The 10,936-nt window shown below is 43.4% G+C and overlaps 1 protein-coding gene across 1 annotated transcript in view; it reads right to left on the reverse strand.

Annotated features, from left to right (window-relative positions):
- ACOXL (acyl-CoA oxidase like) overlaps nt 1-10,936 on the reverse strand; it is a gene marked incomplete at its 3' end in the record, with an annotated part of 406,243 nt that overhangs the window by 394,849 nt on the left and 458 nt on the right. The window lies entirely within an intron of this gene.

Raw genomic sequence — 10,936 nt, forward strand, 5'->3', positions numbered from 1 at the left:
CACTTCCCACCAAAAAATTTCTTAAGTTGACATCCTAATCCCCAATTCCTCATGTGATGAATTTGAAGATAGGGGCTTTACAGAGGTGATTTCATTAAAATTTGCTCGTTGGAATGGGTCCTAATTCAATTTGACTGGAAGGGAGACTTTGAAGGCAGGCACAGAAGAAAGATTATGAGAAGACAGGGATAAGACAGCCATTGACAAGCCAAGGGGCAAAGCCTGAAGCAACTTTTTTTTTTTTTTGAGTTAGTCTCACTTTGTTGCCCAGGCTGTAGTGCAGTGGCATGCTCATGGCCACCGCAGCCTCGACCTGCTGGGCTCAGGCAATCCTTCCACCTCAGCCTTCCAAGTAGCTGGAACTATAGGTGTGTGCCAACACACCTGGCTTATTTTTTGATTTATTGTAGAGATGAGGTCTCTCCAAGTTGCCCAGGCTGGTCTTGAACCCCTGAACTCAAACAATCCTCTCGCCTCAGCCTCCCAAAGTGCTGGGATTACAGGCGTGAGCCATCGTGCCCTGCTACCTGAAGCAAATTTTCCCTCACAGCCCTTAGAAGGAAACAACCCTGCTGACACATTGATCTTGGACTCCTAGCCTCCAGAACTTGGAGACAATAAATTTCTGTTATTTAAGCCACCTAATCTGGCAGATTCTTATTCTTGGTTTCACTACTCCAAGTCATTCCATATCCCAAGAATGTCTGGGATATTTACATATTTTAATGGGGAAAAAGAATGACTCCTGAGAAAGTCACTGCTCCTTCTTGGGCCTTTGCTTCCTCCTTCACAAATGGGTACGTTGGCCCCCAAAGTCCCCTCCAGTATAAACAGCTGATATTTCTATGGCCCCTGGATTGGACCAAGGACAACTATTCATGTCGGCCACACCCTAACAATGTTCTTACTGTGGAAAATCCTAAAGTTCCAGCATCCAAACACACTGACATCCCCAGTGTCCCTCCAGACCTACCCACATTAGACTAACTTTCCAAAGGGCAGGGCCAGTGGATCCCCCACTGCAAAGTCCTTAAATGCTGGCTGACAGAGCACCTGACCTGGGTTGTACTGCAGAGCACCCCTTAGCCCTCTCTGCTGGGCGGGAGGTCTGGACTCTAGATCCAAGAAATGTTCACAAAACCTAACATCACAGTTGGCAAACACAAAAGTCACATTTTACACATCAAAAACCTATGATTTGGCAAAACATTTGTGTGTTCCTTTAGGGACTTGAAGCTCTAAGAACAGTAGTAAATAGAATGTCTGGGATAGTTATATCTTTTTTTTAAGTTTTCAAGCAAAGTTTATTTAGAAGTAAATTAAAAAGATAGAGAGAGAGAGGAGACGCACCTCTCCAAGGAAGGGCAGGGGGCCAAAGCTGAGAAATAATGGCCATAGCTCAAAAATCCACGTGGAGACACCAGAGTTTAACAAAGCAATGGTGGGATATTTATATATTTTAATGGGGCAAAGAGAATGAAAAACTTGACTGTGGAACTACAGGTTGCCAGTATCATGAGAGAGTCATGGTACATATGTCACAGGAACCTCCTGGAAGCCAGGGCCCACTCCATTACTCACCAGCTGTCTCCAGAGGCCTCACACAGTATCTCAGACAATGAATAGATGAATACCAAAATTTAGGTCTGGCCCTACACAGTCACAGTTAAACTGGATTCAAAATTGCCTCATATACTCTTTATTTTTTTTTTTTTTTTGAGTTGGAGTCTCACTCTGTCACCCAGACTGGAGTGCAGTGGCCGTTCCCAGCCACCACAGCCTCAACCTGCTGGGCTCCGGCGATCCTTCCACCTCAGCCTTCCAAGTAGCTGGAACTACAAATGCGCGCTACCACACCCAGCTAATTTTTGATTTATTGTAGAGATGAGGTCTCACCAACTTGCTCAGGTGGGTCTCGAACCCGCAGGCTCAGGCAATCCACTCCCTTCAGCCTCCCAAAGGTGCGCGGGATTACAGGCTGAGCCATCGAGCCCAGCTATACTCTTGAGAGAAATAAAACTGGAGGCTTTGGAAGATATTCTGGCAATATTTGTCATTGTAACCCTTTGTCTCATCAGCGTCATCTCTAGGACCTGACCCAGAGAAATCTTCTCTTGTGAACACCAGGGTGCTCACTGAAACATTGTTTAGGACAACACAAACTGGACACAACCTGAGTGTCCATCCACAGGGTGGGGGATAAATAAATCATGGTACAATTGCAACTCATGCAGCTTTAAAAAAGAATGAATCCTGTCTACACTGACACACATAGGTCTTCAGATTTCTAGATATCAGAACAGATTGAAACACAGATGTTCATCGTCTTTAAAAATGGCAATAATGAAATGAATTAGACATAAAACACATGTGGACCAACCAAGAACAAGACAGACACTGACTCTAGCCAAGGAAACAGTAACAATATACTGTCAGTGAGACAGTGAACAGGCAAGTGGTAGCTGACTAAGAAGAACAGGGAATACTAAGTCTACAGCGCTGGGAAAGCCAGGCAGCTGATGCCACTGGGTTTCTCGAAGGCTCCGGGCACCTATGAAAGCAGCTACATCCCCAAGGCTCCTCTAGAAGCCCATCAAAGCCTGAGGGTTTATTATCAGGAGAAAGTGGCAAGGGAGGGCAGTGGTAAGGCCCCACACTGGGAACACTGGGGCCAGCAGAAGACGCCTTAAGCCAGAGTTCCCATTTACCAATATACAAGGCACAGCCAACCATGAGGGTTGGCCTCCACACTGTGGATACCCTAGACAACTTTCCAGCAGATGGCATCAAAGTGACTTATTCTAGCAAACTCAGGACATCAAGTGACTTGTTCTAACAAAATAAGGGCATCAAGTGACTTGTTCAACAAAATCAGGTTGTACAATTATCTTTCATGAAAAGTAAATCAAATGTCTTGAGAAAGATACGTGACTCTCTAACCAACCTCAGGTCATGTATGGAGAGCCCTTCTCACAGTCCCTTCCCCTGCTTGGCTCCAAGATCCCAGGCAGCCAGGATTAGGCCCTGCCACTCATTGTCCACCCACTCACCTCTCAGGGGACTAAAAGATTCATCACTGAAAAAATTAACACTGTGCAAAACAAAACACTAATACTGACCTGCCAAAGGAGGTTATTCTTCTATCAAGAAAGCCTATGCCCAACAAATCATGCGCATTTGCCCCCAACATTCCACTCACATTACTCATTTTGCTAATATTGTGAATAAATACCCCAAACTGACTAGACATTTAATGAAAGTCTCAAACACAAATACACACACACACACGCACACACACACACACGCACACACACACACACATCCCACACACACACACACACACACACACACACCCAGAGTTCAAAAAGTACAAACAGAAAAAGGAACTCAAAGGAAACAAAGACAAAGCAGCTAATAGGAAGGAAGACGTAGAAAATTATCAACTATCTCAGAAATAAGAGACTTTATAACCAGAAAACAAGAACAGATGCTATTTAAAAAAAAAAAAAGAACAAAGAACTTAGGACTCTTGAAAATCAAAAATGTGATGGCAGATATTAAAAAGTAACTCAAGAAGACTTGGAAGATAAAGTTGAGAAAATCTCCCAACCCAGAAAGTAGAACAAAAAGATACAGAGATGGAAAATAAGAAAGAAAGGATAAGAAAATTTGAGGAAAAGGCGAAGAAGTCCAACATCTGAGCCCAAGGAGTTCCAGATGAGAAACAGTGCAGGTAACTGAAGAGCAAGAGTTTCCATATTTAAAGAGCCACTGCAATACATATACACAATGGAATATTATGCAGCCATAAAGAAAGACAAACAGGCTGGGCTTGGTGGCTCAGCCTGCAATTCCAGCACTTTGGGAGGCCCAGGCAAGTGAATTGCCTGAGCCCGGGGGTTGGAGACCCACCCAGGCAACTTGGCAAGAACTTGTCTCTACAATAAATCAAAAACATTAGCTGGGTGTGGTAGTGCACGCCTATAGTTCCAGCTATTTGGAAGGCAGGGCAGAAGGATCGCCGGAGCCCAGCAGGTCAAGGCTGCAATGGCTGGGAGCATGCCACCACACTCCAGTCTGGGCGACAGAGTGAGACTCCAACTCAAAAAATAATAATAATAAAGACAAACATATGAACTTTGCAGCAACTTGGATGGATTTTAGAGTCAATCATACTCAGTGATCTATCACAGAAACAAAGAACAGAGTACTATATGTTCTCACTCATAAGTGGACCTTGAACAATTATCATAATACTATAAGAAAGGGATTGGCAGTAGTGGGAAACTGCCAGGGAAGGGGGGGTTGGATTGGCAGTTGAGGGGAAACTGCCAAGGGAGGGAGGGGCACACCTCATCAACAAAGGTACCTGTATAATCAACATTTGTACACCTAACCCTGAATTGTACCCCACATCTTTAAAATAAAAAATAAACAAAAAGGAGCCACTGGACATCCAACAAACTGAAAGAAAAAGACCCATGTCAGGCCACCCCATCATGAAATTCTCTGGCACCAATGCTTTTTTAAAAAAAAAACTCCTAGAAGCTTCAGGAAGGGAGAAAAACAAGTTATACATAAAGAGTCAGGCCACAAAAGGGGTCAGATTTGTTAATAACAATGCTAGGAAGCAATCACATGATGCCTTTAAAATTGGGGGGAAATTTTTTCCAGCCCAGAATTTTACTCCCAGACAAACTTTTATCCAATTGGACAGTAAACATTTTCAGACATGAGAATCTCAAAAATATCAGAAAGTTAGTTCCCAGGTACCATTTCTCAGGAAACTATTAGATGACAGCCCATTCTGGTTCTCTTTGACTGTATAAGAATTTACCCCCAAAACCCAGCAACTTAAAATGACATGTGTTATGATTCTAGGGAATTTGGACCAGGAACAAGTAGGAATGACTTGTCTCTGCTCCCTAATGTCTGGGGATCCAGCTGAGAACAGTTGAGGGCTGGAGCAGTTGAGAACGTCAGCATCTCTTTACCTCTCTCTATGCGGCATCTACTTGGACCACTTCAGGCTTCCTCACAGTATGGCAGCCACGGACTAGTAGAATTGTTTACATGGAAGCTCAGGGCCAATGGAGACAAAAAGTAGAAGGTACCAGACTCTTCAGGCCTCAGCCTGGAAAATGACACACTGTCACATCTGCCATATTCTGTTGGCCAAAGCAGTCACAAAGCTACTCAAGTTCAAGGGGAAGGGATACAAACCACACTGCTCAACAGGAGTAGCACTAAAGAATTTGTGGTCCTTGCTAAACCTCTACAAGGGGTAAGCAAGAAAGAGAAAGCCTAAGGAAACAGTGACTTGACCACACAGGAGATGCAAGGACTTTCTCAAGGTGATGGCGAAGAGACAGGTAGAGAGCCCATCCAGATGGAAGCCACAAGGACAGATGTGATCAAAAGGACTGGGAGGAGTGGAACTGCCAGCTCCCTGACAGGAATGCCCAAGGTGAGAGAAGTAGAACTGTTCCATCCTGTGATAGATCTGTTCTTTCTGTTCTGGCTCGTATCTATCTGGTGTGGAGGTCAGTGAATGATGGGTTAACAGAAAACTAAGCAACTGAATAAAGGAGACAATTATATCCAGAGAAATCAAAAGTTATGACAGTAAGGAAATGAAATATGGCATAACATGGGGCATAGCAAGGAATATTTACATAGTCACAATAGTGTGAACACGGAATACCAATTTAAGTAAAAACTGCTGCATACTGATTTTCTGAGAAGAGGGAAAAGAGGGTGGTGATGTAGCAGGAAATCGTCATCTTCTATAACAGTAACCCAGTATAGAATCAAAAAGTGGCTATATAAGCATGTCATTTAGAAATATAAAGGTAAATAACATAAGCAGCAAGTCAAAGAATTGAGAGTGGCTGCCCATGAGAAAAGCAAATGAGGCTAGGCTCGATGGCTCAGCCTGTAATCCCAGCACTTTGGGAGGCTGAGGAGAGTGGACTGCCTAGCCCACGTGTTCAAGACCAGCCCTAGCAACTTGGCGAGACCTCATCTCTACAATAATTCAAAAACTAGCCAGGCGTGGTAACTAGCGCCTGTAGTTCCCACTGCTTGGAAAGCTGAGGTGGAAGGATTGCCTGAGCCCAGCAGGCGGACGCTGAGATGACCATGAGTGTGCCACTGCACTCTAGATCCAACTCAAAAAAAAAAAAAAGCAAGGGGTGAAGGGAGTGAGGCAGGGATGGCTGTTTCTTCAGCACAAATCTCATAGTACAATTTTTAGTATGTTCATACTTTATATCTATGAAGATGACAGTTAATTTGTAAACAAGAAAGCTGTAGAAGGAAACACACAGTATGATCCTGTTTACATCACAAAATATTGTTCACATGTGTATATGAACTCATCGAGAAACAGAAAAAGAAGTGGAAAGGGGCCCCACGGTCACATTAAATTATTATAAGTGGTTGGGAGCTCAAATTTCCATCATCAGTTGAATGGATAATGAAAATCTGGTCTATACATACAGTGAAATGTTATTTGAAAGGAAGGAAATTCTGACATACACTACAACAAATTGAACCTCGAGAACATTACAATGAGTGTAATAAGCTGTCGGAAAATGACAAATGTCATTCGACTCCACTCGTGTGAGGTACCTAGAGTTGTCAGATTCAGAGAGACAGGAAGTAGAACAGGATTGCCCGGGCTGGGGGAAAGAGAGTGAGGAGTTAGTGTTTGATAGGTACAGAGTTTCACTTTGGGAAGATGAAAAATTTCCAGAGCTAGAGGGTAACGATGGCTGTACAACAGTGTGAATGTACTTAATGTTGATAAGCACTTAGAAATGGTTAAGATGGTAAATTTGACCACAATTTTGAAAAATAGTTGGGGGGAGGGAACATTTTAGGAAAATATCAAGTTTTCTGAATTGACTCCTCACAATGTGTTCATGAAACACTTGTATGTATAAAGACCAAGGGGTGAAAACTAAACATATGATAAAGTTAGGAAGAGAAATGTGCATTGCTCTGGGAAGGCGAGAGAAGGGAATGAAGAGAAAGAATGGAAGAGGGAAGCAGCCAGGAGCACCAAGCGGGAGCCAGAGAGGGGAGCCTTGAAAAAGGGCTTGTGAAAAGGTCTTGGGAGAAAAGAAGCATCTAGAGGGGCTTTCTTTTATATATTATATATATATATACTGGTTTTGGGGGGTTTTTTAATCAATTTTTTTATTATGATGTTGTGGGGTATCTAGAGGGGCTTTCTAAGTTGTCTGGCTTAGGGATGTGCGCTATACCTGAACATGAGCACACCGGCTCACCACCCCAGCCCTCAGGAGAGACCTTCCATTTGTCAATAAACAAAAAAATATTTCTTTAAATATATTTTATTTTAATGATGTGTGGTACAATTCAGAATTAAGTATACAAGTGGACATCATACAGGTGAAGCTTGGGCCTTCCTTTGGTCCTTACTTTGCCTGGTTTGAGATCAGCACAAACAAATATTTTAAGAGCTCATCCCCTTTCAAATTTTGTTCTTTGACATTCCCTGCAAACCCCAATAGGGAGCCTAACGGCACCCAGAATCCTCCTGCTGTCACAAACGACACACCTGGTGGGATACACAATAGGGCAGTGATGGCCCTCAGCAGACCAGGGGTCTCTCAGAGTCTGGGGGACTCTCTGGCAGAGTAGAGAGTGAAGACTGAGCCTGGTCAGCTTGTCTTTGGGAGAAAAGGGAAGCCGCTTCTTAGGAGGGGGGCCTGGCTGTGCCCACAAAGTCCCTTGGAGCTGATGACCAGAGATGAACCTGGGATGAACCCTTGCAGCAAGGCTGTCCACTGGGTGCATAGAAAATTGCAAAACCTCTTTGGAAGGGAAAACTATTTCCTTGGCTCTTAAGCCCTAGAAATGCCTGGCACTGTATAAACTTCCCACTACACACACACACACACACACACACATGCGCGCGCGTGCGCACACACACACATACATACACAGCACTCACAGCTGTTGCCACAACCTCCCACACCTGTTTTAACATCTAAGTCCTATTTGAGTGGGAGTGGGGACAAGCCACAGGGGGTCTAATGTTGCCTCAGACAAGAGAGAGGTTTTACTTCTGGTCTTCTATGGAGCATTCTACATTAACAGAATGTTAAAACATCCAGAAATCAGGATCACCATCTTCTAACGTGGGCCAAGATAAATCTGACAGTACAATGTGAACTTTCAAACATATAGACATCAGAATCTCTAGCCATTTGGGGGAAAAAAAAGAATATGAAATGTTGTCTATGCCATTATTATAACGCTGAATTTATGAAGCAAATAAACAAGAACTGAAAAGAATGGAAAAGTGTTTCTTAGGGTAATGGGATTTTTTTTCTTTTTCTTTTCAGGGGGAAGGGGTACTTTTTGGTGTCCTACCACAACCAGTGTTCACTGCATACAACTCAACAGCTTCTCATTTAACTTTCACAACAACCCAGCAGCACAGATATTATTCACGTTCTATGAGTGAGCAAATGTAAGATCGGCAAGAGGGGAAAGTTCACATGACAGCGGCCACACAGGAAGTAAACGGCCATGCTGGCTCTCCTACCTGAGCACGGAATACACTATCTTCTGCTTGGCCCAAATCAATAGTTTGGATTTTAGAATTTTGTTCCATATTTTAAACTGCAGTTATCTAAACTGAAAAGGCTGAGGTGACAGCCCAGGAATAAATTGAAAAGACTAAGGAATGTATGGGGGGAACATGCATATAAACGAATATGACAGAACGCAGTAGGACTTAAAGAAGCAATTCTCAAACTTACTGGCCTTACAAACTCTTTGCACACCTAAAAATTACAAGCCACACCAATTCCTGATCAAAACCCCAAGTGCCCATGCCATAAGAGATAAGATAGACAAGTGGGACCTCATCAAACTGACGAGCCTCTGCAAAGCCAAAGAAACCCTCAAGAGAGCAGGGAGACAGCCCACCGACTGGGAAAAAATATTTGCTAACTATATGTCTGACAAAGGCCTAACATCTAGGATCTACAAGGAACTCAAATGTGCTGAAAAGAAAAAAACAAACAGACCCATTACAAAGTGGGCAAAAGATATGAATAGACTGCTTCTCAAAAGAAGACATATGAGCAGCCAACAGATACATGAAAAAATGCTCAGTCTCACTAGTCATCAAAGAAATGCAAATTAAAACTACGCTGAGATACCACCTAACTCCAGTCAGGATGGCCATCAGCAATAAAAACAAACAAACAAAAAAAAAACAGATGCTGGAAAGGATGCAGGGAAAAGGGAACACTTCTATACTGTTGGTGGGAGTGTAAACTAATACAACCTTTGTGGAAAACAGTTTGGCAATTCCTAAAAGATCTAAAAATCGACCTTCTATACGACCCTGCAATCCTCCTACTGGTAATATACCAGGAAGAACTCAAATAATTCTATGAAAAAGATACCTGCACACGTATGTTTATTGCAGCATTGCTCACAATAGCAAAAACATGGGACCAACTGTGCTGCCCATCGAAAGAGGACTGGATAAAAAAAAAAAGTGGTACATATACATGATGGAATATTACACTGCCATAAAGAAGGACAAATTATGAACTTCACAGCAACCTGGATGTACTCAGAGTCTTTAATACTGAGTCATCTATAACAGAAACAAAGAACTGGGTATCACATGTTCTCACTCATAAGTGAAACCTGAACAATTATTGTAATACTGTAAGAAAAGGTTTGGCAGTAGCAGGAAACTGCGGGGTGGCGGGGAGGTGGGATTGGCAGTAGTGGTAATCTGGCCGGGGGTGGGGGGAGACACCTCATCAACAAGGGTACCTGCATAATGAACATTTGTATACCTAACCCTGAAGTGTACTCCACATCTTTAAAATAAAAAATTAAAAGTCAGAAAAAAATTACGAGTTGCAAAGATCTTTTATTTGAATGGATTATATCCATTGGACTTTATCATTTTAGAAATTATAACAGAAAATTTTTTAATATATATTAATTCATTTGAAAATAACATCTATAAGTCCATTGAGTGTATTTTATGAAGATATTTTCCAAGATGAACAAAAATTAGAAATAAAAGTAGCATTGTTCTGCATTTTTACAAATTCCTTTAACGTCTACCTTCAAAGAAGACAACTCAATGTTCATATCTGCTTCTGCGTTTTATTTTATACATCATGTGGTCTCTGGAAACAGGCACAGTACATTAGTGAAAGAGAGTGGGGGGGAAAAGCCGATAATATTTTAGAATGATATAAAAATAATTTTGAACTCAAAAACCTCCTAAAGTGGTTTCAGGTACCCCCAGAGATCCCTGTACCACACTTCGACTTAACTAAATATGGGAGAGGTAGAAAAAGAGAAGGTGAGGAGACCCTCAAGGACACACCCACCATCCCACACCTCTCACTTTTCAGCTTTGCTCAGCCTGCCCCTACCCATCAGGTAACCCCAGTGTGGGAACTCCAGATTCTTCTCCAAAGACAGCCTGACTTTCACTTGAGCTCTTTCCAGGCATGAGCTAACCAGTCAATCCTCCACCACAACACATCGGCCCTTGTAATAGAGGCTTCCTCAAGCTAAAACTCCGGAGCAGGCTTTAACTGGGCTTTTCAGACGCTTGAGATGGGGTCAGCAGCCCAGCAGAACTTAGGAGAAAGTGCCCAGGTGAGGCGCCGGTGCTGAGCTCTGGTCCCGACTGGCCGGTGACCCAGCCACTTTCTGCATCTCCAAACTGGAGCCTCATCCCTCCGCCTGCTTCTCAGGGCTGTGGTGGCATCGGATGACGCCCGTAGGCCTGACGCCCTCTAACCACAAACTGCCAGGCTGCCCACTCTGCACTCTGGCGCTCCCAGGGGCCCCGGGAGTCCGCCCCACCCCCTGACGCAGGGCCGCCAGTCCCTGCACGCCCACCCCAGCCCGG

The sequence above is a fragment of the Carlito syrichta genome, unplaced genomic scaffold (assembly GCF_000164805.1).
Source record: "Carlito syrichta isolate Samal-C Ts95f unplaced genomic scaffold, Tarsius_syrichta-2.0.1 Scaffold301652, whole genome shotgun sequence".
Lineage (NCBI taxonomy): Eukaryota > Metazoa > Chordata > Mammalia > Primates > Tarsiidae > Carlito > Carlito syrichta.